The sequence below is a fragment of the Girardinichthys multiradiatus genome, chromosome 8 (genome assembly GCF_021462225.1).
Source record: "Girardinichthys multiradiatus isolate DD_20200921_A chromosome 8, DD_fGirMul_XY1, whole genome shotgun sequence".
NCBI lineage: Eukaryota > Metazoa > Chordata > Actinopteri > Cyprinodontiformes > Goodeidae > Girardinichthys > Girardinichthys multiradiatus.
The window spans coordinates 30,379,017-30,402,418 of NC_061801.1; the positions used below are offsets into that span (position 1 = coordinate 30,379,017).

At 39.0% G+C, this 23,402-nt stretch overlaps 1 long non-coding RNA gene across 1 annotated transcript; it reads right to left on the reverse strand.

Annotated features, from left to right (window-relative positions):
- Nucleotides 1-324: 324 nt before the first annotated feature.
- On the reverse strand, nt 325-22,092 carry LOC124872171. Its single transcript, XR_007039210.1, has 3 exons — nt 21,843-22,092; nt 19,251-19,388; nt 325-454 (listed from the first exon to the last, which is right to left on the reverse strand). It is a non-coding gene; the product is annotated as an uncharacterized LOC124872171 (long non-coding RNA).
- Nucleotides 22,093-23,402: the final 1,310 nt, after the last annotated feature.

Consider the following 23,402-nt stretch of genomic DNA (forward strand, 5'->3'; position numbering starts at 1 on the left):
AAAAGCAATGGCTACAATATTTCAAAGCGGTAGATGGGTAGTTGGTTAGTCATTGACCACTAATTATTCTGCAATAATTGTGGTGTTACTGATGTCTGACAGAAAGGTCAGTTTGTACATGCATACATGTTTGGAGACTGTAATGTGTTTGAATATCATCAGATGATATTTGACCGCAAGATGTTAAACTCCAGGTTGCCTGAAAAGCTTACCTCTCATACAGCTACAGTTAAAGGCCTGGCATCCGTCAAGGCAACAGCCCTACCCCTGCAAGCAGCCACAGCTAATCCAAATGGAACAACACTGGAGAGGCACGATGAGACTGTTTAGACGAAGATTTTATGTATTCTGATGTTGACTGAAGGGTTCAGAATGGCTGTGCTGGTTCACAAAGGTGCAGTTGTGCGAGACTGAAAAAAGACGAATGTGACAGGCTCTCCAGCAGTCAGCAGCTCTGGAATATAAACAGCAGTAAACAAACAGGTTCAGTCACAATAGGTCCTTTCCATGTCTTACAGTGCATTTAGTAATTTAGTGCTATCACAATTAAAGGACATGTCAGGGATTTTTTTATTCCTCTTCTGCTGAGAGTGAAGTCATTGGCATAATGACCTGGCGTCGCTGGAGATAATTTAATTTACTTAACATTTTATTTTAGAAAGTGTTTCCTTAGAGTTTCCTTAAGATTATCTATTTTAGGTCAGTTTATGCCAGAGCAAAACAATTAGAGTTGTATAAAAGGTTTCTCTGTACTTGTTTTATTTGAAAGTGCTCCACAAGATGAGTCTTGCATAAGGATGTGGTGGAGATGTGATAATATACCACTTACTTTACATTTGAGTTAAAGTAATTGGCTTAAAAACATTCATTTATTTATTTATTTTTTTAGCTATTTAGCAACAGAACATAAGAAAGTCTACTAAAGTATTGTTAAATCTGAAATGTATTATTCAAAGTGAACCACTGAATCTGTCCACCTCTTGCACAAGCTGAACTTTTAAATTCTGCCAAAAATGCTGAAAAATACCAAGTATTTGTACACATTGAACTTTTCACAGTTTAGTCATTTTAACAACCTAAAACTTTAATGGGTTTTATTGGAATTTTGTAAGAAAGACCAACATAATGAAGTGCATGCAGGTAAAGCGGAATAAATTGTGGCTAAGGTTCTGTACTGGTAATGATCTTAAAGGGGTCTAAATAAAAATGCCCACCACAGTTGTCTGATTTTTAACTGCAAATGTTTCAAAATCATAGATCAACTTTCTCTGCAATATGTGTTACTTTTGGGTGCTCCAAATAAAATCCAATAAAATACTCTGAAGTTTGTGGTGACAGAATGTGTAATCTGTAATTACACGGCAACTGTCCCCCTTTGTTTGGACAACCCACTCACACATTCTCAACAGTTTCAAATTTTGTGTTGAAAGACTGTTGGTATGATGCAGTACTCAGGCTAACTGTGGGCAGGCAATGTCTTGTCAAAGACTTACTAGCACGATCTGTAGGGTCATCTACAGGGTGCATGGAAAGCACTTATCGAGTGATTGGAAAACCCCAACTGCAGAAAGTTCAGTAATAAAGCTATATTCTATGGTTCACTTCAAACTTTCAGAATCAATTAAGTAAGCTGGTCACAGAGCATTTTTTCTGAATCATCTCTGTTTTAAGTCCCTCATTTACTGCTACAAAATCTGTCAGGTTGCAGTTAAGATACAGTTCGTCAGATGTACTGATCCTGGTTGTTGGTTCTCGAAGTCTTCCAGGAACATGGTTGTCATGGCAACCAATAGCCACGTGTTTGGATCTCAGAGATAAAACCAAAAGAAACACTGGGAGAACAAGCAAGCTTACACTGAAAATCCCCATAGATTCCAGCTTGCAATCATCTAACTTTGTGGCAACATTGCTAACCAGTGTTTCATAAATGTAAACAAAAGCATTTTGAAGACTAAACTTCAGCATGTAAATTTTGATGTCTAAATCTGACCAAGCAGCAGCTGCTTTTAAAACTTGAAAAGTCCTGGTTTATAGAAGGTTTTGAGCTTTATGTAGGCTGGCTATTAAAAGCCAAGTAATTTATTGCATCACCAAGCAATGTTTTTCAACCTCAGCACACTTTATAACTTTTCCAAATTATAATTTTTCTATTATGGTAGTTTTATGATATACAGGGAGATCATATTTTAATTTTAGCTGTTTGCATCTGCACATGGAGTAGATTAAAAAAATTCAATAGTTTTGTTCTGAGAGATGTTAAACGGATAAACATCTCTGGAAGTTTTGCAAAAATCAAGACACTCACAGCAATCAAGAAAGCTTTCAACCTACTATTCATTTGCATATTTATTTTTGACTTAGAAGCAAAAAAATACAATTTCAAATCTATGAAGTTTTAAAACTTTCACTGAAACATAAATGTTTTTATTAGTATTTTACAAAATAGTGGTCAAATAACAGAAAGAAATTTAAATTGCATAACAATTGCCAAAAAGGCACCTGAGAAATTGGAAACAAATGCAACATAAATTGGATGATGAAAGGTTTTGGTAGCGAGACTGCAATATAAAAAAACTGTAATTTTTAAAATGTTGAATAACGTCCAAATTACAAGAAATTTGTAACACTTTAAAATTTTCAAGTTAGTCCTTCAGACTGTTCCATGTTACGATGGTTATTTTCTAATCAAGTCTTTATTTCCACTCATTAGTAGATTTGTGGAGAGTTAAAGGGGCTAAAGATATGCTTGTCAGCATCCATCCCCTTGAGTGATTGGTGTTGTGTGTGTATATTAGCATGTGAGTGACTGTAAATGTGCATGAGTGTACTGGGGCATAGAGCATAATCCTTCAATAAATGTTTATGTCACTGTGACTGACATTTCCCTCCAGTGCTCCGATAATAGTCTCTGCTTGGTGTTTTCCTTATGTGGCCCCAATGTCTCTTTGTGAGAGGCTGTTTGTTTCAGTCAGAAACAAAGGACAGCAGTGTTGGCAAAAAATGTAGTGGAAGGGCTTCAGAACCAAAGGACTGTGCTTTGCTACCACATTCTAAGGGACAAATAATGTGGCAAAATGTTTAGTTTTTTTTAGAAGTAGAAAACTTTTTACTTGGTATATTTTTATGCAAGAATACAATCGGTAATTATTTAGTTGATTAAGTCTTTAATTTTTTTATAGGTTATGAAATTAAAATCAGAAAGTGAAAAATGTTAAACTTATATAGCAAGGTCTTCAATGAGAAATAAAGTGGGGAAAAAGAAGCTTTTTTTCCAAATAATTATATTTCTGATGCATATATTGACATGAAATGCGTATTAACTGAACCTTGTCTTCCTCTTTTGTAAAAACACTATAAATATATTTTATTTATATTTTGAATGTCTTCACTGAGAGCAAGTGGGACCGAAGTTAAGGTCTTTCTTTGTGTGCACAAACCTGTCACATAAAGCTGATTTTGAAATTCACACCATAGTAATCCTCCCATGCAAAGAAATGAAAACTAAATAGTCCATAAATTACCTTATTTTTCATACAGCGCAGGAGACGTCTTAAAAGAGCCACAAAAATGATGGAAAGCAAGGACAATCTGTAAAATTTTTTATTATTTCAAAAGCAATCCAGTCTCTAACAGTGCAAATATTACCAGTTAGTTTTGTCTTGACTAATGGCCTTTATAAAGGTTTCTTAGCCAAGTAGCATTTAATGATAGAAAAAAGCAAAGAGCTCTCTCAAGTTCTTTGCCAATCTATCGGTGTGGGTTGTTTTTGGTTACAGATATATTTTGGAACTTTTGAATATTCTGGTCACAACTGTAGAGTGCTCAATCCAGAAGTGGAAACTATATTAATTGACCATAAACCAGCCAGGTCAGGTGCTTCTTACAAAAGAGAGGAGACAAAAGAAGATTGACAAGAGTTGTCTAAGAGCCAAGAACTACTCTCGGAGAGCTTTAGAAATACCTGTAATTAGCGGAAATCGTAGAATTAGCAGTTGGTAGCATTGTTGCCTAGTTTGCATGTTCTCTTCAGGTACTCTGGCTTCCTCTCACAGTCCAAAAACATGACTGTTAGGTTAATTGGTTTCTCTCAGTTGCCCTTAGATATGAATGGGTGTGTGCATGGTTGCTTGTCCTGTTCGTCTTTGTGTTGCCCTGCAATGGACAGGCTACCTGTCCAGGGTGTATCTCACCATGTCAAATGATGTCAGTTTTTCAATGTTATTGTTTCACTTACTTAATAATTGTTCCGCCATCTTCGGATGAAAGTTCAGGGCTCTGAACTTAGTCTGAGAGTTAATAATTATTTGCTGAATTAATTAGGCAGCAAGTCAGATTGCCTCGCCTTTTTAAGCATTCTGCATAACATTCTGAGGTGGGTAGAAACTTCATCTATGTAGAAAAAGCTTTTTTTATGGGATAGCTTGAGATTAAGTAACAGTATTAATGGATCATTGCTGCAACATTTGAGTATTACTAGTGTAAATTCCATAGCAGTGTTGCATATCTGTGGTTTATACAAAGAGTCTTTGTGACCCTCATGAAATGTTTGCAGATGCATAGAATGGGTGTTGGTAGACTATTATTCACTTAGAGCCAACTATCATTGAAATGCAAGGCAGCTACAAACTAGTGTTACAAGTGTAGAACAATTTGTACATAATGGCTTTTGTTTTATTAAATGACAGCACTATAAATGGATATGAATTAAGTCATGGCGATGAAACTTTGCATATAATTGAGCCTTAGTTTGTTGACAATTAATCACAAAATCTTTTAGTGAGTTTTCATCAGTTTTAAATTGTGATGCTTTGTATGATTTGCTCACAATATGACAAACAAATCTGTTTTGTTAATAACCCCTTATAACTGTTGATATTGCCATGGTGGTGAATCAAATTTAAAATGACTGATGAGATGTGTTACCCAATGCCATTTGTCACCTGGAAGGTAGTAATATGTTTAATTAAACATTTAAGTGTTGATCTTAGCTTCTTGTTGATATAAACCTAAAGCATTCATGACTTTATGTATTTCTTCAGAGATACTCTAAACTTAGAGAGAGGAATTTCACCTGAATACTATCTGGCTGACAAACCTATATAAAAAAAAAAAAAACAAGGTTTAACATTTTTACCACACACCACAATGTTTAATTATTTCACTTAGTATTACACTCAGTAGAGCCAGATGTCTTGGGCTGAATGATGACAATTTTTATTTAGAAACACTATTCAAATCATAGGTGGACTACAAGCCTACCCAAACACCTCCTCCTTATTAGGAGTACACATGTGCTCCCATTTTCCAATATATGCTGATTTACCCTGCTTATGCAGTGGTTCAGCACAATCATTCTCTTACTGTGTAACTAACAATGTGTTGCCACTCTGACTTTCTGCCCTTGCATTGCTTGAGATCTGAAAGCAAAGGCTTTGAGCATCACTAATGCTGCAGCCAACTTTCTCAAAGTTCTAGCAATTTGTGGAGAAGGTAGGGAGCCATGCCAATTTTGTGTATATACTGGAGCATTCAAGGACAGACATGCTTCTTCATCTCAGAGAACACTAAGAGAAATCATCAGTGATTTCATGGATGCCATTCTGAACAATACTAATGTTTTTAAAGTCATTTTCCCACCGTTCTGTTTTTTTATTCTTTCTCCTATGAAAACCCTGCAATTTGAGCATCGACAAATGTAAGTTTGTTATTTTGTGTTCATGTGTTCTCAAACTGTGTAACAAGTACCACTGGCTTTACTAGAGCTGACTTCAGGGGCTGATGTTATGACAAAACACATAGACCTTAAAAAAGGCCTGTTGTAATATTTTTAAATGTATCTCGGTATGTTAGTACTTGTTGGTACTAAATTGATACAAAAAACTTCCTGCCTGTGACTTGGTCATGTATTCAGTCTACCTCCATCAAATGGACTAATCCCCAGAGAGGTAAGTCACAGATGTCTAATCTTGTACGAGACAGATGCCTACTGGTAGAAGATGGTCCCCTCCTCTTGCTGTCATTACACAAAAAGAGCAGATTCCCTCCTTTAGCAGTAATTCAAAAAGTTTCTGCAGCCCATTGATACAGAAATAGACCTCCATCATTCTCCATCACTGCTAATATCTGCTTAAGGCAATGCTGGAGGATGACCCTTTAGAGCTCAGAGCATTGGAGTTTTATTCTTTGTCTCACAATCATATGGGCAAATGGAGCAAAGCATGAAAATGTTCTTGTTTGTTGGTAATATATTTCTTGTGTAGAAGGTTTACTTCGTTCAAAGTGTAGTTTCTTGTAAAATAAGTTAAACTCTTCTCCCTTCATCTGCTTTATTGAAATTCTGCTGGCAACTCTTACTCTTTCAGGTAAATTGAATTGTGAATATGTTCAAGGCCTTGTCTCTCAGCAAAGCAGACTTATCCTGAAGTCAGCCAATAGCCTCTCCGTCTTTCTCTCTGTCTTTGATGCTACCCTCCATCAGTTCAGACCCTGTACACACACTGTTCAATTTGGCTTTTTGTAGAATGTTTCAGATCATCAAAGAAATGTTTACACCAAATTAGTTTTGCAAAAACTAACAGCAGTTTTCAAATGAGGATTTTATTTATTAAGTGTAAATAATCTGTCCAAACCAAAGTGAGACATCAACAGATACAGTTGAATCCAGATATTTAATTGTGCTGAATGTTTAAAACTCATATATAATATATATGTCATGGTTTAATCAAAACCCAAACCCTCAAACTGAACTCCTGGAAAGCAGGATTTCTCATGTTGGCACCAAGTCCACTTTAACCAAATGTAACAGTTTTACAATTACAGGGTCTGGTTGTCATCCTTGATAGCAGTTTATCTTTTGAATCACATCAATAACATTACCCAGTCTGCATACTTACACCTTTGAAACAAGTAGAAAAATAAAATTTTTAAAATCCAATGGTGTCTGTCCCATTATTCTGACATTTAACACATGTAGCTAATTTTGATAATCCTAACTGACCTAAAACAGAAAAAAAAATTAATCACATTTATTTTCAGACTAATATTGTTTCTTTTCTGTGGTTGCTTTTCAATTGTTAAAATTTCGCCTTTTTGTACGTTCGGTTAGAAGGCAGTCATATTTCCTCTGTCCTTTCAAAGAAATGTTTACTGAGGGGTTGTTTTTTTTAATTATTATTATTATTATTATAGTAAATAAGACAGGGCCCTGCGATGGACTGGCGACTTGTCCAGGGTGTACCCCGCCTCTCGCCCATTGACTGCTGGAGATAGGCACCAGCTTCTCTGCGACCCACTATGGAATAAGCGGTAGAAAATGACTGACTGACTGACTAAATAAGACAGGCAGTTTTAATTGTTTTATCATAAACCTTTAACCTCTTGTTCATGGAACGTATCAGCAATGGCCAGCCAGTATTTGTATTCATGGTGGCCTCTTTGACTTGGGTCCTGTTGCAGATGGTTAAGAAGCCAAATGTTTTTTAAATAGTGTTATTCGTCACAATTGCCAGACTTCCCTCTTAAGTGTCAAAGCGGTCACTCCACTGTGTTCTTCACAGAGAGGTTATTTAAATTCTCTTCATAAAAACTGCACATTTGCATGAACAGAATACAAATGAGGATTATTCTCCTCTGTTTTCACATAGTTAGAGTCCCTGCTCTCTGCCTCTACCATCTATCAAAGGTACATGACGTGACGACGACAAACACAGACTCCATATGACCCTGGGAGGTGTGAGTCGGACTCCAAACAGATTCTTTCAGAGAGACTCTCCATTCATGCGTACAAATCTTTTGCTTTATTATTTTATGAAGGTTTGGTGAAATGACACTTCATTTGTCTCTGTCCCTTTTCTCCCCAACATTAATTCTCTGTCAATGTTGTTCCCTTTTGCCTTTGCCTCTGTCATTTTGCTGCAGGCAAAATGAATAAAATATGGGAGACCAGTGAAAAATAGAAAAGTGATAAAACAGGAAAAGGTGTAGTACCCTTACAGGTTGAAGCTCAATAGTTTTTCATCTAACTGCATGATCAGGCCATGTCAAGTGTGTGCAGTTCACAGGTTGTGTAAACAAGTGTTGATGCGATTTGTGTGTCTAGAACCCATCATCTAATAATCCAGGTAAGAAGTATTTTTTAAGTTTTTTGAGTGATCAAAGCTTTATGACTCTAAGAAGGTGATGTATAACAGTTTTTATGAATACTTTACATTGGGCATGACCAACCTTTCTATATATTTCTCATTTGTTTCATGCCAAACCCTCGTGGAATGCTAAAGAGCTCAACCGTAGTCTCATCTGACCAAATCATTGTTCCAGTTAGAGTCCCTATCAAGTGTCAAAGCGGTCCACCTGTCAAACTCCACATGTTTATGTTTGCTTCTTCAACATGCCTCCTAAACGAAATGTTGGCATATAGTGTCTAAGGTTTTAAATGGAGAATTGGTCATACCCAGATCCCACATTTTACTACAGTTCTCAAACTGATATTTTGTTTTTCCTTCTTATTATCCTCCTCACTGTGTGTGGTGGCAATAAACTTGGTTCTCATGGTAATAATTGCAACCAAGCCTTTCAATTATTGACAGTAGACATGGACAGGTTTAGCTGTTTCCTGATTAAGGAAGAGCAACACATGTCTGTGAGTTTATGCTGCTAAAAGGAAAAAAAAGTTTATTTTAAGACTTTGTACACATCTTTACCAAATACATCAATAATTGGGGAGGGTGATATAGCAATGCCTTTTCAAACAAATCTCCAAAATATGATTTTTATTTTGGTTTCTTAGGCTTGTTGTTGAAAAATATAAATTATTTATGCAGTCACACAGTTAATTCAGAATTAATGAGGATTTAACATCAGGAATAAAAACACCAACAATTATTGATTGATTGATTGCACGGTGGGGCAGTTGGTAGCACTGTTGCCTTGCAGCAAGAAGATCGGTTCGATTCCCGGCCGGGGGTCTTTCTGCATGGAGTTTGCATGTTCTCCCCGTGTATGCGTGGGTTCTCACCGGGTACTCCGGCTTCCTCCCACAGTCCAAAGACATGCCTGTTGGGTTAATTGGACACTCTAAATTGCCCTCAGTTGTATGAATGAGTGTGTGCGTGGTTGTTTGTGTGTTGCCCTGCGATGGACTGGCGACCTGTCCAGGGTGTACCCTGCCTCTCACCCATAGACTGCTGGAGATAGGCACCAGCTCCCCCGCGACCCACTATGGAATAAGCGGTAGAAAATGACTGACTGATTGCTTTTACCTTGTTTTGAGTATTTTCTGCTTTATTATCTTAGTCAAAATAGCCCTGATTTCCATCTCTATGATCAGCACATATCTAATTTTCTCCTTTTGCTGCAAGATTGAGCAGCTTATTTGTAATCCCAGTTTTGCCCCTTGTATATTTTTAAATTGGATTTATTGAAATATATAAAGGGGGGTTGCTCAGTGGTAGGACTGGTAGCTCTGTTGCCTTGCAGCAAGAAGGTCCTCAGTGTGACTCTTTCTGAATGGAGTTTGCATGTTCTCCCCGTGCATGTGCGGGTACTCCGACTTCCACCCAGTCCAAATACATTACTGTTAGGTTAACTGGTCTCTCTAAATTGCCCTTAGGTGTGAATGGATGAGTGTGGTTGGTTGTCCTGTGTGTTACCCTGCAATGGACCAGCGATCCGTCCAAGGTGTACCTCGCCTGTAGAATGCTGGAAATAGGCACCAGCTGGATGGATGGAAGGAAGGATAAAATGTATTAAACTGAGGTGTAACGGTTTTGATTATAGATTAATTAATATTTATCAAAAATTATAATTAAAAATCATAATTCATAAAAATAATTTCTTCAACATTGCGTGGCGGTCAGGGACAATGCTTCTGGACTGGCAGACTGGGGTGGTGGTCCCCCTTCATAAGAAGGGTGACCGGAGGGTGTGTTCCAATTACAGGGGGATCACACTCCTCAGCCTCCCTGGTGAGGCCTACGCCAGGGTATTGGAGAGGAGAGTCCGGCCGATAGTCGAACCTCGGCTTCAAGAGGAGCAGTGTGGTTTTTGTCCCGGCCGTGGAACACTGGACCAGCTCTATACCCTCTACAGGGTACTTGAGGGTTCATTGGAGTTTGCCGAACCGGTCCGCATGTGTTTTATGGACCTGGAGAAAGCATTCGACTGTGTGCCTTGTGATGCCCTGTGGGGGGTGCTCCAGGAGTATGGAATCGGGGGCCCTTTATTAGGGGCCATCCAGTCCCTGTACAAGCGGAGCAGGAGTTTGGTCCGCATTGCCGGCACTAAGTTGGACCTGTTCCCAGTGCATGTGGGACTACGGCAGGGCTGACCTTTGTCACCGGTCTTGTTCATAACTTTTATGGACAGGATTTCTAGACGCAGCCAAAGGCCGTAACGGGTCTGGTTTAGAGACCAGTGGATTTTGTCTCTTCTTTTTGCGGATGACGTGGTCCTGCTGGCCCTCTGTAGCCAAGACCTACAGCATGCGCTGGGGCAGTTCACAGCCGAATGTGAAGCGGCTGGGATGAAGATCAGTGCGTCCAAGTCAGAGGCCATGGTACTCGACCAGAAAAGGGTGGCTTGTCCTCTTCAGGTTGGAGGGGAGTTCCTGCCTCAAATGGAGGAGTTCAAATATCTCGGGGTCTTGTTCACAAGCGAGGGAAGAATGGAGCGGGAGATCAATTCAATTCAATTCAGTTTTATTTATATAGCGCCAATTCACAACACATGTTGTCTCAAGGCACTCCACAACAGTCAGGTACATGCATTCCAATTACTCCTAACCATTGAACAGTGCAGTCAGAGTTAGTTATTTATTCAAATTGGATAAAATGTTTTTCTGTCTAAGGAAACCCAGCAGATTGCATCCAGTCAGTGACTTGCAGCATTCCCTCCACCCGGATGAGCACGTAGAGACAGTGGACAGTCACTGGCGTTGACTTTGCAGCAATTCCTCATGCTGAGCATGCATGTAGCGACAGTGGAGAGGAAAAACTCCCTTTTAACAGGAAGAAACCTCCAGCAGAACCAGGCTCAGTGTGAGCGGCCATCTGCCACGACCGACTGGGGGTTAGAGAGAACAGAGCAGAGACATAAAGAGAACAAAGAAGCACTGATCCAGGAGTACGTTCTATGGGAAGGAAAAGTAAACGTTAATGGATGTAGCTCCTTTAGTCGTTTCACCTAGAAAGAAAGAACAGATAAACTCTGAGCCAGTTTTCAAGGTTAGAGTCTGAAAGAGAGCACATAGAGTTAGTCACAGTAAAAGCTCAGTCAATTGTCATGTCTAGGAGACAGAAAGGGTTGAACACTAAAAGACAGGGCTATGTGGATCATCGGTAGAGGGTGAGCATTAAGTTGCTGCCAGCAGAAGCTCGGATAATTCCCCTCTCCAGAAAGGTGTCACAGGTAGACACAGAGTCAGGCCAGGTGTAGCTTCTAGGAAGAGAAAAGAGAGAACAAAGTTAAAAACTGAAATAACAGCAAATAATGAAAAAATTGGAGAGTAGTGTGAGAATGTACCGATGAGGGTGAAAGTGGTCGTTATGTCCTCCAGCAGCCTAAGCCTATAGCAGCATAACTACACAGATAGTTTCAGTTCAGATTATTTAGTTACACGGCGCTTATTTACAACAATGTTGTCTCAAGGCACCCCACAAAGGGTCCCACTGATGGTCATTCTTATACTAAAAACCACAAGGATTGGGATACCTCCCTCTGTCAGACTGATTATAACCATTGGAAAAGAGAAGGAGTCATACAGGTAGCAGAAATGGAGGGTGGGTTTGCACCTCAACCTTAACTGAGCCGGTTTAGGCTAAACCTGCCTCCCCCTTACTCCAACCAACAGGGAGGGAGGAAGGCTCCCTTCTTGATAACCTAAGCCACTCTAACTATAAGCTTTATCAAAAAGGAAAGTTTTAAGCCTAGCCTTAAAAGTAGACAGGGTGTCTGCCTCATGGACCAAAACCGGGAGCTGGTTCCACAAGAGAGGAGCCTGATAACTAAAGGATCTGCCTCCCATTCTACTTCTAGAGACTCTAGAAACCACCAGTAAACCTGCAGTCTGAGAACGAAGTGCCCTGTTAGGAACAGGCAGATTGGTGCGGCTGCCACAGTAATGGGGGCACTGGGCCAGTCCGTTGTGGTGAAGAGAGAGCTGAGCCGAAAAGCTCTCGATTTACCGGTTGGTCTACGTTCCTACCCTCACCTATGGCCATGAACTTTGGGTCATGACCGAAAGAACGAGATCTCGGATACAAGCGACTGAAATGAGCTTCCTCCGTAGGGTGGTCGGGCACTCCCTTAGAAATAGGGTGAGGAGCTCGGGCATCCGGGAGGGGCTCAGAGTAGAGCCGCTGCTCCTCCACATCGAGAGATGCCAGTTGAGGTGGCTTGGGCATCTATGCTGAATGTCTCCTGGACGCCTTCCTCGGGAGGTGTTCCAGGAACGTCCCACCGGGAGGAGGCCCAAGGGACGGTCCAGGACACTCTGGAGGGACTATGTCTCTCGGCTGGCCTGGGAATGCCTTGGTCTCCGCCTGGTGGAGCTGGAGGAGGTGTCTGGAGAGAGGGACGTCTGGGTGTCTCTGCTGAGTCTGCTGCCCCCACGACCCGGTCCCGGATAAGCGGAAGACGATGAGTACGAGTACAACGAGTACGAGATATCCATTTTGAGGGAAATTTGAACGTATTTGCTTAATTCCATGCAAATCCATTCAGAAGTCCTAACAAATTGTTGAAGCAAAAATATAATGTTTGTTGTGACATAGCTGGTTCCTCATGAGAAGAGAGGAAGGACTGGGGTCTCATACATAACTTTAAAAAATTGGTAAATAGGCAGGATTTCAAAGACCAAACCATAACTCAACAGGCTACACTGTTATTTTTAAGGTCTGATTGTTTCATTATGTTCATAGTTTTTAACACTTACTAAGCAAACAAAACAGAAAGAAAGGTTCATGGTTGCAGAGGAGCCAATCAAAAAAAATACAAAATAATTAATATTCATTTGTCTTTGATATATTTGAACTATAATTTAAACAACCTGACCAGAGAAAGACTCAAAATTTATATTAAACTCATGTATCATAGTTCACCCTCTATAAAACAAAATGCTACAGTGAGTTGTTTTTTTCAATTGACTTTGCTATTTTGTTGTAAGCATTCATTTAACTTTATGGATTATGTCTCTCGGCTGGCCTGGGAATGCCTTGGTCTCCCCCTGGTGGAGCTGGAGGAGGTGTCTGGAGAGAGGGACGTCTGGGTGTCTCTGCTGAGTCTGCTGCCCCCACGACCCGGTCCCGGATAAGCGGAAGACGATGAGTACGAGTACAACGAGTACGAGATATCCATTTTGAGGGAAATTTGAACGTATTTGCTTAATTCCATGCAAATCCATTCAGAAGTCCTAACAAATTGTTGAAGCAAAAATATAATGTTTGTTGTGACATAGCTGGTTCCTCATGAGAAGAGAGGAAGGACTGGGGTCTCATACATAACTTTAAAAAATTGGTAAATAGGCAGGATTTCAAAGACCAAACCATAACTCAACAGGCTACACTGTTATTTTTAAGGTCTGATTGTTTCATTATGTTCATAGTTTTTAACACTTACTAAGCAAACAAAACAGAAAGAAAGGTTCATGGTTGCAGAGGAGCCAATCAAAAAAAATACAAAATAATTAATATTCATTTGTCTTTGATATATTTGAACTATAATTTAAACAACCTGACCAGAGAAAGACTCAAAATTTATATTAAACTCATGTATCATAGTTCACCCTCTATAAAACAAAATGCTACAGTGAGTTGTTTTTTTCAATTGACTTTGCTATTTTGTTGTAAGCATTCATTTAACTTTATGGATTATGTCTCTCGGCTGGCCTGGGAATGCCTAGGTCTCCCCCCGGAGGAGCTGGAGGAGGTGTCTGGGGAGAGGGATGTCTGGGTGTCTCTGCTGAATCTGCTGCCTCCACGACCCGGTCCCCTATAAGCGGAAGACGATGAGTACGAGTACAAATTTCTTAACAGAAAATCATTACTTACGAATAGAAATCAGAGATGGCTTCTGGTGTTGCTATTATGGGCTCAAAGCCCTTAATAATTACAATTAGTAAATTATCATTAATAATTGATCATTATTAACCAAAACCACGCTAAATGTCACTGTTTAATAAATCGTTTCACCGAAGGTGGGGGAACTTTCATATTATTTTGACAGATATATCACTCTTGCTCAAAATAAACACACGCTTTTTCTTTATCTACGTGAACATTTATTAAATCAACAGCCCTGATACACTTTGCTATTCTGATTCAATAATCTTCACCTAATCAAGCATGCAAAATTCTACACAGAAAGGGGTAAAATAACTAACCACACAAAGATAAAACAACGTTCAGTGTCTATGAAAGTCAAACCAGCAGTTTATGGGCAAAAATGGTAATGGTTGTTATGCGTCCGTAACAAACTCAAAAACGATCGGCTCATCCTCCTTTGGCAAAAGGGGGAAAATATGACGGACCGTCAGCAATCGACTGGAGCAAAAGCAAAGAGGAAAATTTCGTCTTCTTGGAAAACCTCCGTGGATTTTTTTTGAGTTGTGTGTCAGGTTCACGCCTTCAATCGGAAAGATAAACTAACTGGTGGTCTTATCTCATTAAGCTTTCAGCTCGTCGAGCTTCTTATGAGTTTGGCCAGTGAGTACAATGAATGAAAACCCACATATGAGTTTCTTCTCCAGAATGATGCGCGCCTCCGTTGCGTGGTAATCGAGTCTCGGTTTTTCAGCGGGAGAAAAAGCAATGATGGAGCGTCTCACGTGTTCTTATATAGCTCACTGTGACATCAGAGCTGTGATGCCCACTCCCTGTTAACTGCAATCATGCTGGGAGGTGTAGTAGCAGACAATTGTCAAACAGATGTACAGGCTTAAGCAAGGTTTAATCTATCCTTTGAGTATATGACTTAAAAACCCAGAGTTCTGAGGTTACTTCACTGATTCACAAGTTTGTGAATGCATTGACCATATTTCCTCAGACATCCCTTTCCATCACTTTGACAGGAATCACTTTTTCAACTCTGTCCTTCAACTGTACAAAGTGTCTTCAGCCTGTGGATATTAGAGCCTACTTATTGACTTTTAAGATAACACAAGGAAAGTCAGATAAATCAAAAACTGAGAGGCCACTAGAAGCCTTAAAGATAATTGTAACATTTTGAAAGAAAGAAGCCAAATGATATCCATCACAAAGAGGACAAATCAGGAATGGTGAGCTATCAACTTTTTTCTTGTTAAAAGTCTGGCAGCTGAGTTCTGTAAAACTCGATACGATTAATGGGTTTTTGGTTGAGACAGGTAAAGAGGCTGCTGCAGTAGGCAGGGAGTGGGGAGATAAAAGTGTGTAAAGTGATCTCCATGTCTTTAAAATCCCACTTCAGCACTTAGTTATTCCTTTTAAACTTTCTCTGTATTATTAAAAGTCATATGTTTGAAAGTTCAGCCTCGAATTATATCAGCTGGTGTCAGTAATTGACATTTATCCTACTATATAAAATGTTTCTCATACATTTGTTCTCAGATTGGCTTTTTTTTTTTTTGTCTTGATCCTGCATCTTAAGGTTAATATACAGCAGTGGCCATATCAGGTGTTCTAGATACATATAAAACCTATAAGGTGAACATATTCTAGGATGATGGAAATCCTAATTATTTCCTATAGCCTATCAGTATTATAGCTTCTTTCTGATCAAATAACCTGTGACAGACAACATCAGTTCAAACTGATCTGGTGTGTTTACTACTGAACCTCCAGTCCTTGAAAGCAATACCACGCTGATGGGGTTCTCAGCAGGAAGAAGACTGTTTCAATTAGCATCACCAAATGAAAGTAAGCTACAACATTTACATTAATTAGTGTTGGTTAAACCTCAGCTTTGCCACTTAGCATAGAAGCTAAAAACAGAAAAATGTATATAAAAAGGAGCTCACTCTCCTCACACAATACTGCCATCTATTGGTCAGAGCGTTACTTTGTTGTGATATTCTTCACAGTGCATTGATAATGTATTTTATTGGCACTGTATGTGATAGAATGATACAAAATAGTTTATTGTGAAATGGACAGAAAATGATGTTTGGTTTTTAATTTGTACAAGTAAATATTTAGAAACTGTGCTGTGCATATTTATACAACCCGTTTTACTCAAATAACCCTAAATGAAAACCAGGGCATGCAACTAAGTAAATAATAAGTCAATAGATTCCTGTATAATTTAATCTCAGTATTACCCCAGCTGTTCTGTGAAGACCTTAGAGGAGCATTAGTGAAAAATCACCACCACAAAGACCACAGCAGACAGACAGGTTAGGAAGACAGACGTGGAGATATTTAAAGCAGGGTTAGGTTTTGAAATAATGTCTGTCTGAACAATTTACAGAGCACTGTTCAGTGCATCATTAATGAGAATGGCACAACTGCAATCCTGCCAAGATATGGGCATCCACCGAAAATGATATGTCAGGCAAGCAGAGCATTAATCAGAGAAGCAGCCAAGAAATTCATGGGAACACAGATCCCACAGCTAAGGTGGGCGATTATGTTGAAACTTGAAAAGCGACAAGTAAAAAACCAATGTTATAACACAGTCATAAAATGCTTGCCTTGATTTTTTTATTTCCTACACACACAATGCTTTGAGTAGCAATAAACAATGAAGCTCATCACCCTGAACACACCACCCCACAGTGAAACATGGTAGTGGCAGCATCATGCAGTGGGGATGCTTTGCTTTTGCAGAAACAGAGAAGCTAGTTGATGGGAAGATGGATGGAGCTAAATGCAAGGTTTTTCAGTAAGAAAACTATTAAGAGGCTGCAGAAGACTTAAGACTGGATAGAAATTCACCTTCTAACTGAACAATGACACTAAAGATCAAAGCATAGCTGGGTTTTAGAATTGATTATCTAAACAAAAACAATTTAGTGTTCATTTCACATAAGAAATACTTTGGTGGTAGATGGAAGCATTGTTACCTGCATGTAAAATATTTTTATTTTATTTGATTTGATAATTTAACATATCAAAATCAGTTATTATGTAAAAAACTTACAATTTGATTACCTTCATCGCAGATCTTTGCATTTAATATAAAAAAACCTGTACAGATTGTGCAGACATGGATAAATTAGAGTTATGTTGTATAAAGTCAGGTTTAAAGCTGTCACCAAGCCTTGTGAAAAAGCAACCTAGGACTCTGCAAGTCTAAATCATTTGCAAGTCTAAAAATAAAGTTACTTGTTACAGGAGAGCTCTACAAAAAGATCTAAAAAAAAAATAATTACAGTCTCAGTTACACTGTCAATTTACTGAGAGCAACATGGGTAACATTAAACTGCATCCATTGTTTTATTTTTTTTTTTACATATTCTTTTGTATGGCTATTAAAAATTTATGTTTTCACAAAATATATATTCCTCACCATGAAGAATGGATAAAAAAAAGGAGCTCAAAAAGTTTTTTAGAGTTCACCATTATTTTATCACTGTTGTTCCTGGTATTTTTTCAACCTGAATTTCTTCCTCTTCTTTTAATCATTCTACTATACAGGTCCTACTCAAACAATTAGCATATTGTGATAAAGTTCATTATTTTCCATAATGTCATGATGAAAATTTAACATTCATATATTTTAGATTCATTGCACACTAACTGAAATATTTCAGGTCTTTTATTGTCTTAATACGGATGATTTTGGCATACAGCTCATGAAAACCCAAAATTCCTATCTCACAAAATTAGCATATCATTAAAAGGGTCTCTAAACGAGCTATGAACCTAATCATCTGAATCAACGAGTTAACTCTAAACACCTGCAAAAGATTCCTGAGGCCTTTAAAACTCTCACCCTGGTTCATCACTCAAAACCCCAATCATGGGTAAGACTGCCGACCTGACTGCTGTCCAGAAGGCCACTATTGACACCCTCAAGCAAGAGGGTAAGACACAGAAAGAAATTTCTGAACGAATAGGCTGTTCCCAGAGTGCTGTATCAAGGCACCTCAGTGGGAAGTCTGTGGGAAGGAAAAAGTGTGGCAGAAAACGCTGCATGACGAGAAGAGGTGACCGGACCCTGAGGAAGATTGTGGAGAAGGGCCGATTCCAGACCTTGGGGGACCTGCGGAACCAGTGGACTGAGTCTGGAGTAGAAACATCCAGAGCCACCGTACACAGGCGTGTGCAGGAAATGGGCTACAGGTGCCGCATTCCCCAGACCTGGGCTACAGAGAAGCAGCACTGGACTGTTGCTCAGTGGTCCAAAGTACTTTTTTCGGATGAAAGCAAATTCTGCATGTCATTCGGAAATCAAGGTGCCAGAGTCTGGAGGAAGACTGGGGAGAAGGAAATGCCAAAATGCCAGAAGTCCAGTGTCAAGTACCCACAGTCAGTGATGGTCTGGGGTGCCGTGTCAGCTGCTGGTGTTGGTCCACTGTGTTTTATCAAGGGCAGGGTCAATGCAGCTGCTATCAGGAGATTTTGGAGCACTTCATGCTTCCATCTGCTGAAAAGCTTTATGGAGATGAAGATTTCATTTTTCAACACGACCTGGCACCTGCTCACAGTGCCAAAACCACTGGTAAATGGTTTACTGACCATGGTATCACTGTGCTCAATTGGCCTGCCAACTCTCCTGACCTGAACCCCATAGAGAATCTGTGGGATATTGTGAAGAGAACGTTGAGAGACTCAAGACCCAACACTCTGGATGAGCTATCGAAGCATCCTGGGCCTCCATAAGACCTCAGTGCCACAGGCTGATTGCCTCCATGCCACGCCTCATTGAAGCAGTCATTTCTGCAAAAGGATTCCCGACCAAGTATTGAGTGCATAACTGTACATGATTATTTGAAGGTTGACGTTTTTTGTATTAAAAACACTTTTTTTTTATTGGTTGGATGAAATATGCTAATTTTGTGAGATAGGAATTTTGGGTTTTCATGAACTGTATGCCAAAATCATCCGTATTAAGACAATAAAAGACCTGAAATATTTCAGTTAGTGTGCAATGAATCTAAAATATATGAATGTTAAATTTTCATCATTACATTTTAGAAAATAATTAACTTTATCACAATATGCTAATTTTTTGAGAAGGACCTGTAATTATCAATGCAATGCCAAAAGAGCTTTATTTTGGTTTGTTTTTCTTTTTCCTCTTTCTATTCACATTAAATTCTCATAATTTAGGTTTACCATGATCTTGATTCGCAATGTTTCAGCAGCCAGTCAAGTCCAACTCTTGTGAATCCACCTTGTCATTCTTGATTGCCAGATGAACCTTGATTCACATCATTTTGCTTCACACCAAAATATTACAAGCAGCAGTTCATCCTAGGGGTAAAAAGGGGATTAGTCATGCTTTATGAATGAGCACATAATTATGAAACTCTCTTGCTACACACATAGTGGCATTTGTGTAACTTATCCAAAAACAGTACAATATAATAAAACCAGAGATGTGGTACTGAATAATGAGATTTAGGGCCAACTTGTCCTCTGAGGGTTCATCAGCCAGAACTTTTAAGTCTCTTGAGTGAGCCAGAATGACACACTGTGATTTAATGTGGAGCTTTAATCTGTCCATGAAAAATTAATTTATGAGTGGCCTTTTTCTATGAAAGTAACTTATAGTCTTTTAATTAACCCTTTTCTACAATGAAACTGCATGAATGGATTTGTAAAGCCTATACATGAAGTGGCTAGCTAAAGTATTAATAATAGCTGAATTTTTCAGATTTTGTCCCATTACAGCGCCGAGTTTAATGTATTTTGGGAAATTTATGTGATAGTCCAAAACAAGGTAATGCATAGCTAGAAAGTGGAACGAAAATCAAAGATGACTTTTTTTAACACATAAAATTCTGAAAGGTATGGCATACATTTGCATTCAGCCACCTTGAGTCTTACTCATTGAACCACCTTTTGCTGTAATTACAACAGCAAGGCGTTTTGGGTATGGCTTTACCAGCATTATTAAATTTGAGACTCTTTTTTTTTTTTTCAAAATAGCTCAGGCTAAGTAAGGTTGGATGGAGAGTGTCTGTAAAAAAATTTTTTTTAGCCTTTCCACAGATTCAGAACTGGATTTAGATCTAGACTTTAACTATGTCAGAATATGAAGCTCCAACCAGCTTGCCTGTCTATGCTGAAGATCAGCATTACCACAGCATGATGCTGCCACCATCATGCAAGATGGTCTGTTCTCAGTAATGTACAGTGTTAGTTTTCACATAACATTTTATATGTAGGCAAAAAAGTTAACTTTTGATCTCATCTGGCTAAAAAGCACCCTTATCCATATGGCACATCGCAAACTGCACATGTGAGTTGTACTGGCTTCCTTTAACCATTGTCTTTTTCCATTCTATCATGATGTTTAGATCTGTAGAGTGCATAACTATTCTTGACAAATTCTCCCAGATATAGTGAATCTCTTGGCTGCTTCTCTGATTAACGCTCTGCTCGCCCAGCCTGTTAGTTTAGGTGGAAGGCCATAAATTGGTGGGATTGTAGTAGTGCACCATCAGATGTTCAAAACTTGGGTTGTTGTTTTATTACCTACCTCTGCTTTATACTTCACCACAGTTTTGTGTCTGCTGTGTACTTCAACATTACTTAAAAAATCATGTGGTCATCATCTGTCCTGCTCATGATCTTCAACAGTTTAGCAACTATGCAGCCTCAAAAAAATACTGTATGCATGAACACAAAGAAGTTCCATTGTAAGTATCAATTTTAGATTCTGGTGTGATCCTGGTGTTAACAGTTGTCTAGAAATGCACTGAAATTAAAGGGAATTAATTGTTTCTGGCAACCATATTTAGGTTGCTGATATACAGTAGGTTCTCTAGCAAATCTGGGAGGCTAAGGCCAAAAGAAATGTGTCCAGGCAGACACACAATATGAGAGTGGAACTATGTCACATTTTGACCACAAACATCAGTGTATGTTAGTTTATGTGATAAACCAGCAAAAGCAGTGCAAGGTGTTGTGATTATTGTTATGAATATCAGTCAGTCATTTTCTACTGCTTATTTCATAGTGGGTCACAGGGGAGCTGGTGCCTATCTCCAGCAGTCTATGGGTGAGAGGCAGGGTACACCCTGGACAGGTCGCCAGTCCATCGCAGCGCAACACACAAACAACCATGCACACACTCATTCATACACCTAAGGGCAATTTAGAGTGACCAATTAACCTAACAGGCATGTCTTTGGACTGTGGGAGGAAGCTGGAGTACCCGGTGAGAACCCACACATGCACGGGGAGAACATGCAAACTCCATGCAAAAAGACCCCCGGCTGGAAATCGAACCCAGGACCTTCTTACTGCAAGGCAACTGTGCTACCAACTGCGCCACCGTGCAGCCCTGTAAAAGCCCCCAGCAAAACTGTGCATACACAGGGAATAAATTCACACAATTTTTAAAATACAGGAACTATACTAGAACAATCCAACTACCAAGCAAAATGAAAGAATAAAGAAGACCAACTGTACAATATGAACAAGTGAATCAAAGATGGTTAAAAACTATGGGAAATAAAGTGATGCAACATTACCATTCAATGTTATTTATGTTTGAGAACCAAGGATTATCTTGAGGAATCTGGAAATGAAGTTAAGTTAGTCTTGGAACTAACTTAAGCAATAATTTGTTTACCTTCAAACAACCATTCACAGTGCAACATCAGATAAAACATTATTTTAATAAAATATATTTTAAAGAATGATTTGCTGAATAAAACCAATCTTCTGGAAGACTAATTCTCAGTGGTGTTTAATTACCTGCCTGTTGATGCCTTTAATAAGCTGCTTCTGTTGATGACACATGGTGACGTTTGAAGCCTCACGTGCCGACCGTACCACGCGGCTGACTCAGGAACTGGGCTGTCGGTTTGCGCATGATTCAAAATGTAAGAGGCAGCAAAACACTGCCGATTCCAAACTTGTATAAACTTGCTGTTGCTGTTGCTGGACACACCCGCTTCATATGTGCCCTGTGAAAGTATTGTCTAAAGCAGGCAAAATCATCTCAAAAAAGAGAAACTGCCTGAAGCCCAGCACGGTGGAAAACGTATTTTTGAATAAAAATAAATGTTGTAGTAACATAAGCGTGGTTATAAACAAAGCAACACAAGCACATCGCACCCCTGTCTGCCATTTGTTTCCACTTCCTTTTAGTCCAGCCTTTGTATCCTAAAGACAGATTAAGATCATATTCAGAATTTATGTATTGGCATCACAAACATTATTTATTTATTCAATTTGAAGCTTCACAGACCAAAGTCATATCATTATAGTCGCTCTTCTTGTTTTACACTTTTGGCACAGAAGCGCAAATGAAGCATTGTGAAGCTTATTCTTTCGAGTGGGAAAATCAGATGGAAAGCTTCACAAAGCTACACCTCGCCATCACTTTTTAAATCATGGTTTTTATTAGTTACATTTATCTGATCTAAAACCTTGCTCCAAAATACTTCCGTGGGGGGATTTCCAACTTCTATAGAAGTGTAACCCAACCATCAGACAGGTCAAAGCTGGAGTGAATAGTTTACCATTTAACTTGATTTATTCAGATATTCTCAGAATAACACATAAGTAAAATGTAGGGCACAAAACGAAAGGTTTGCCCAGGATGCCATTTATATTAGATCCGCTAGTTCATGGACGCTAAACACGACCTGGCAACAATAATTTTCTAGTAGCTTGTAGCATTAATTTTAGCTTAGCTACAAGCTGTAAATGTGGTGTTCTGCTGCTTTCAGTATTAAAGCTTTACAATTAAAATGGAATTAATTTTGCATAGATCTAATAAGTGTCCGATTAAATGTATTCTGAAGGCAATGCAGAATTACTGTGTTTTTAAGGGGCTTTCATGCCTGAAAAAAGAAAATGAACTTTTGTTCCTGCATGTGTTACACACCCTGCACCCATTCGCTCATCACTGAATCCACATATGACAGAACCAAAAGAGCGACAGCAGAATTAATAAATATTAAAGTGTTTTGGTGATTAATTACAAAGTATTGATCTTTGCAAGGTTAGCACCACTCTAGATTTTGTGTAATAAATGTGTTGCATAAAGAGATGATAAATGTTTGTTAAAATGTTGCTTGTTCATGTTAAGGTTAGTATAGCGAAGGACCCCGGAATGCATACGAGCATGCAGCATGACGTGAATGAAACGATTTAATTAACAAGAACTTACTACTGAGGGTGGCGGCAAAAACAGACATGGGCAGGCTAGCAAAACAGGATTAGCATGATCAAAAAGGTCAGACATGACCAGAGACAGTGATTCAAAAAACAAGACATGAGCATGATCGAGACAACAAGACATGAGCA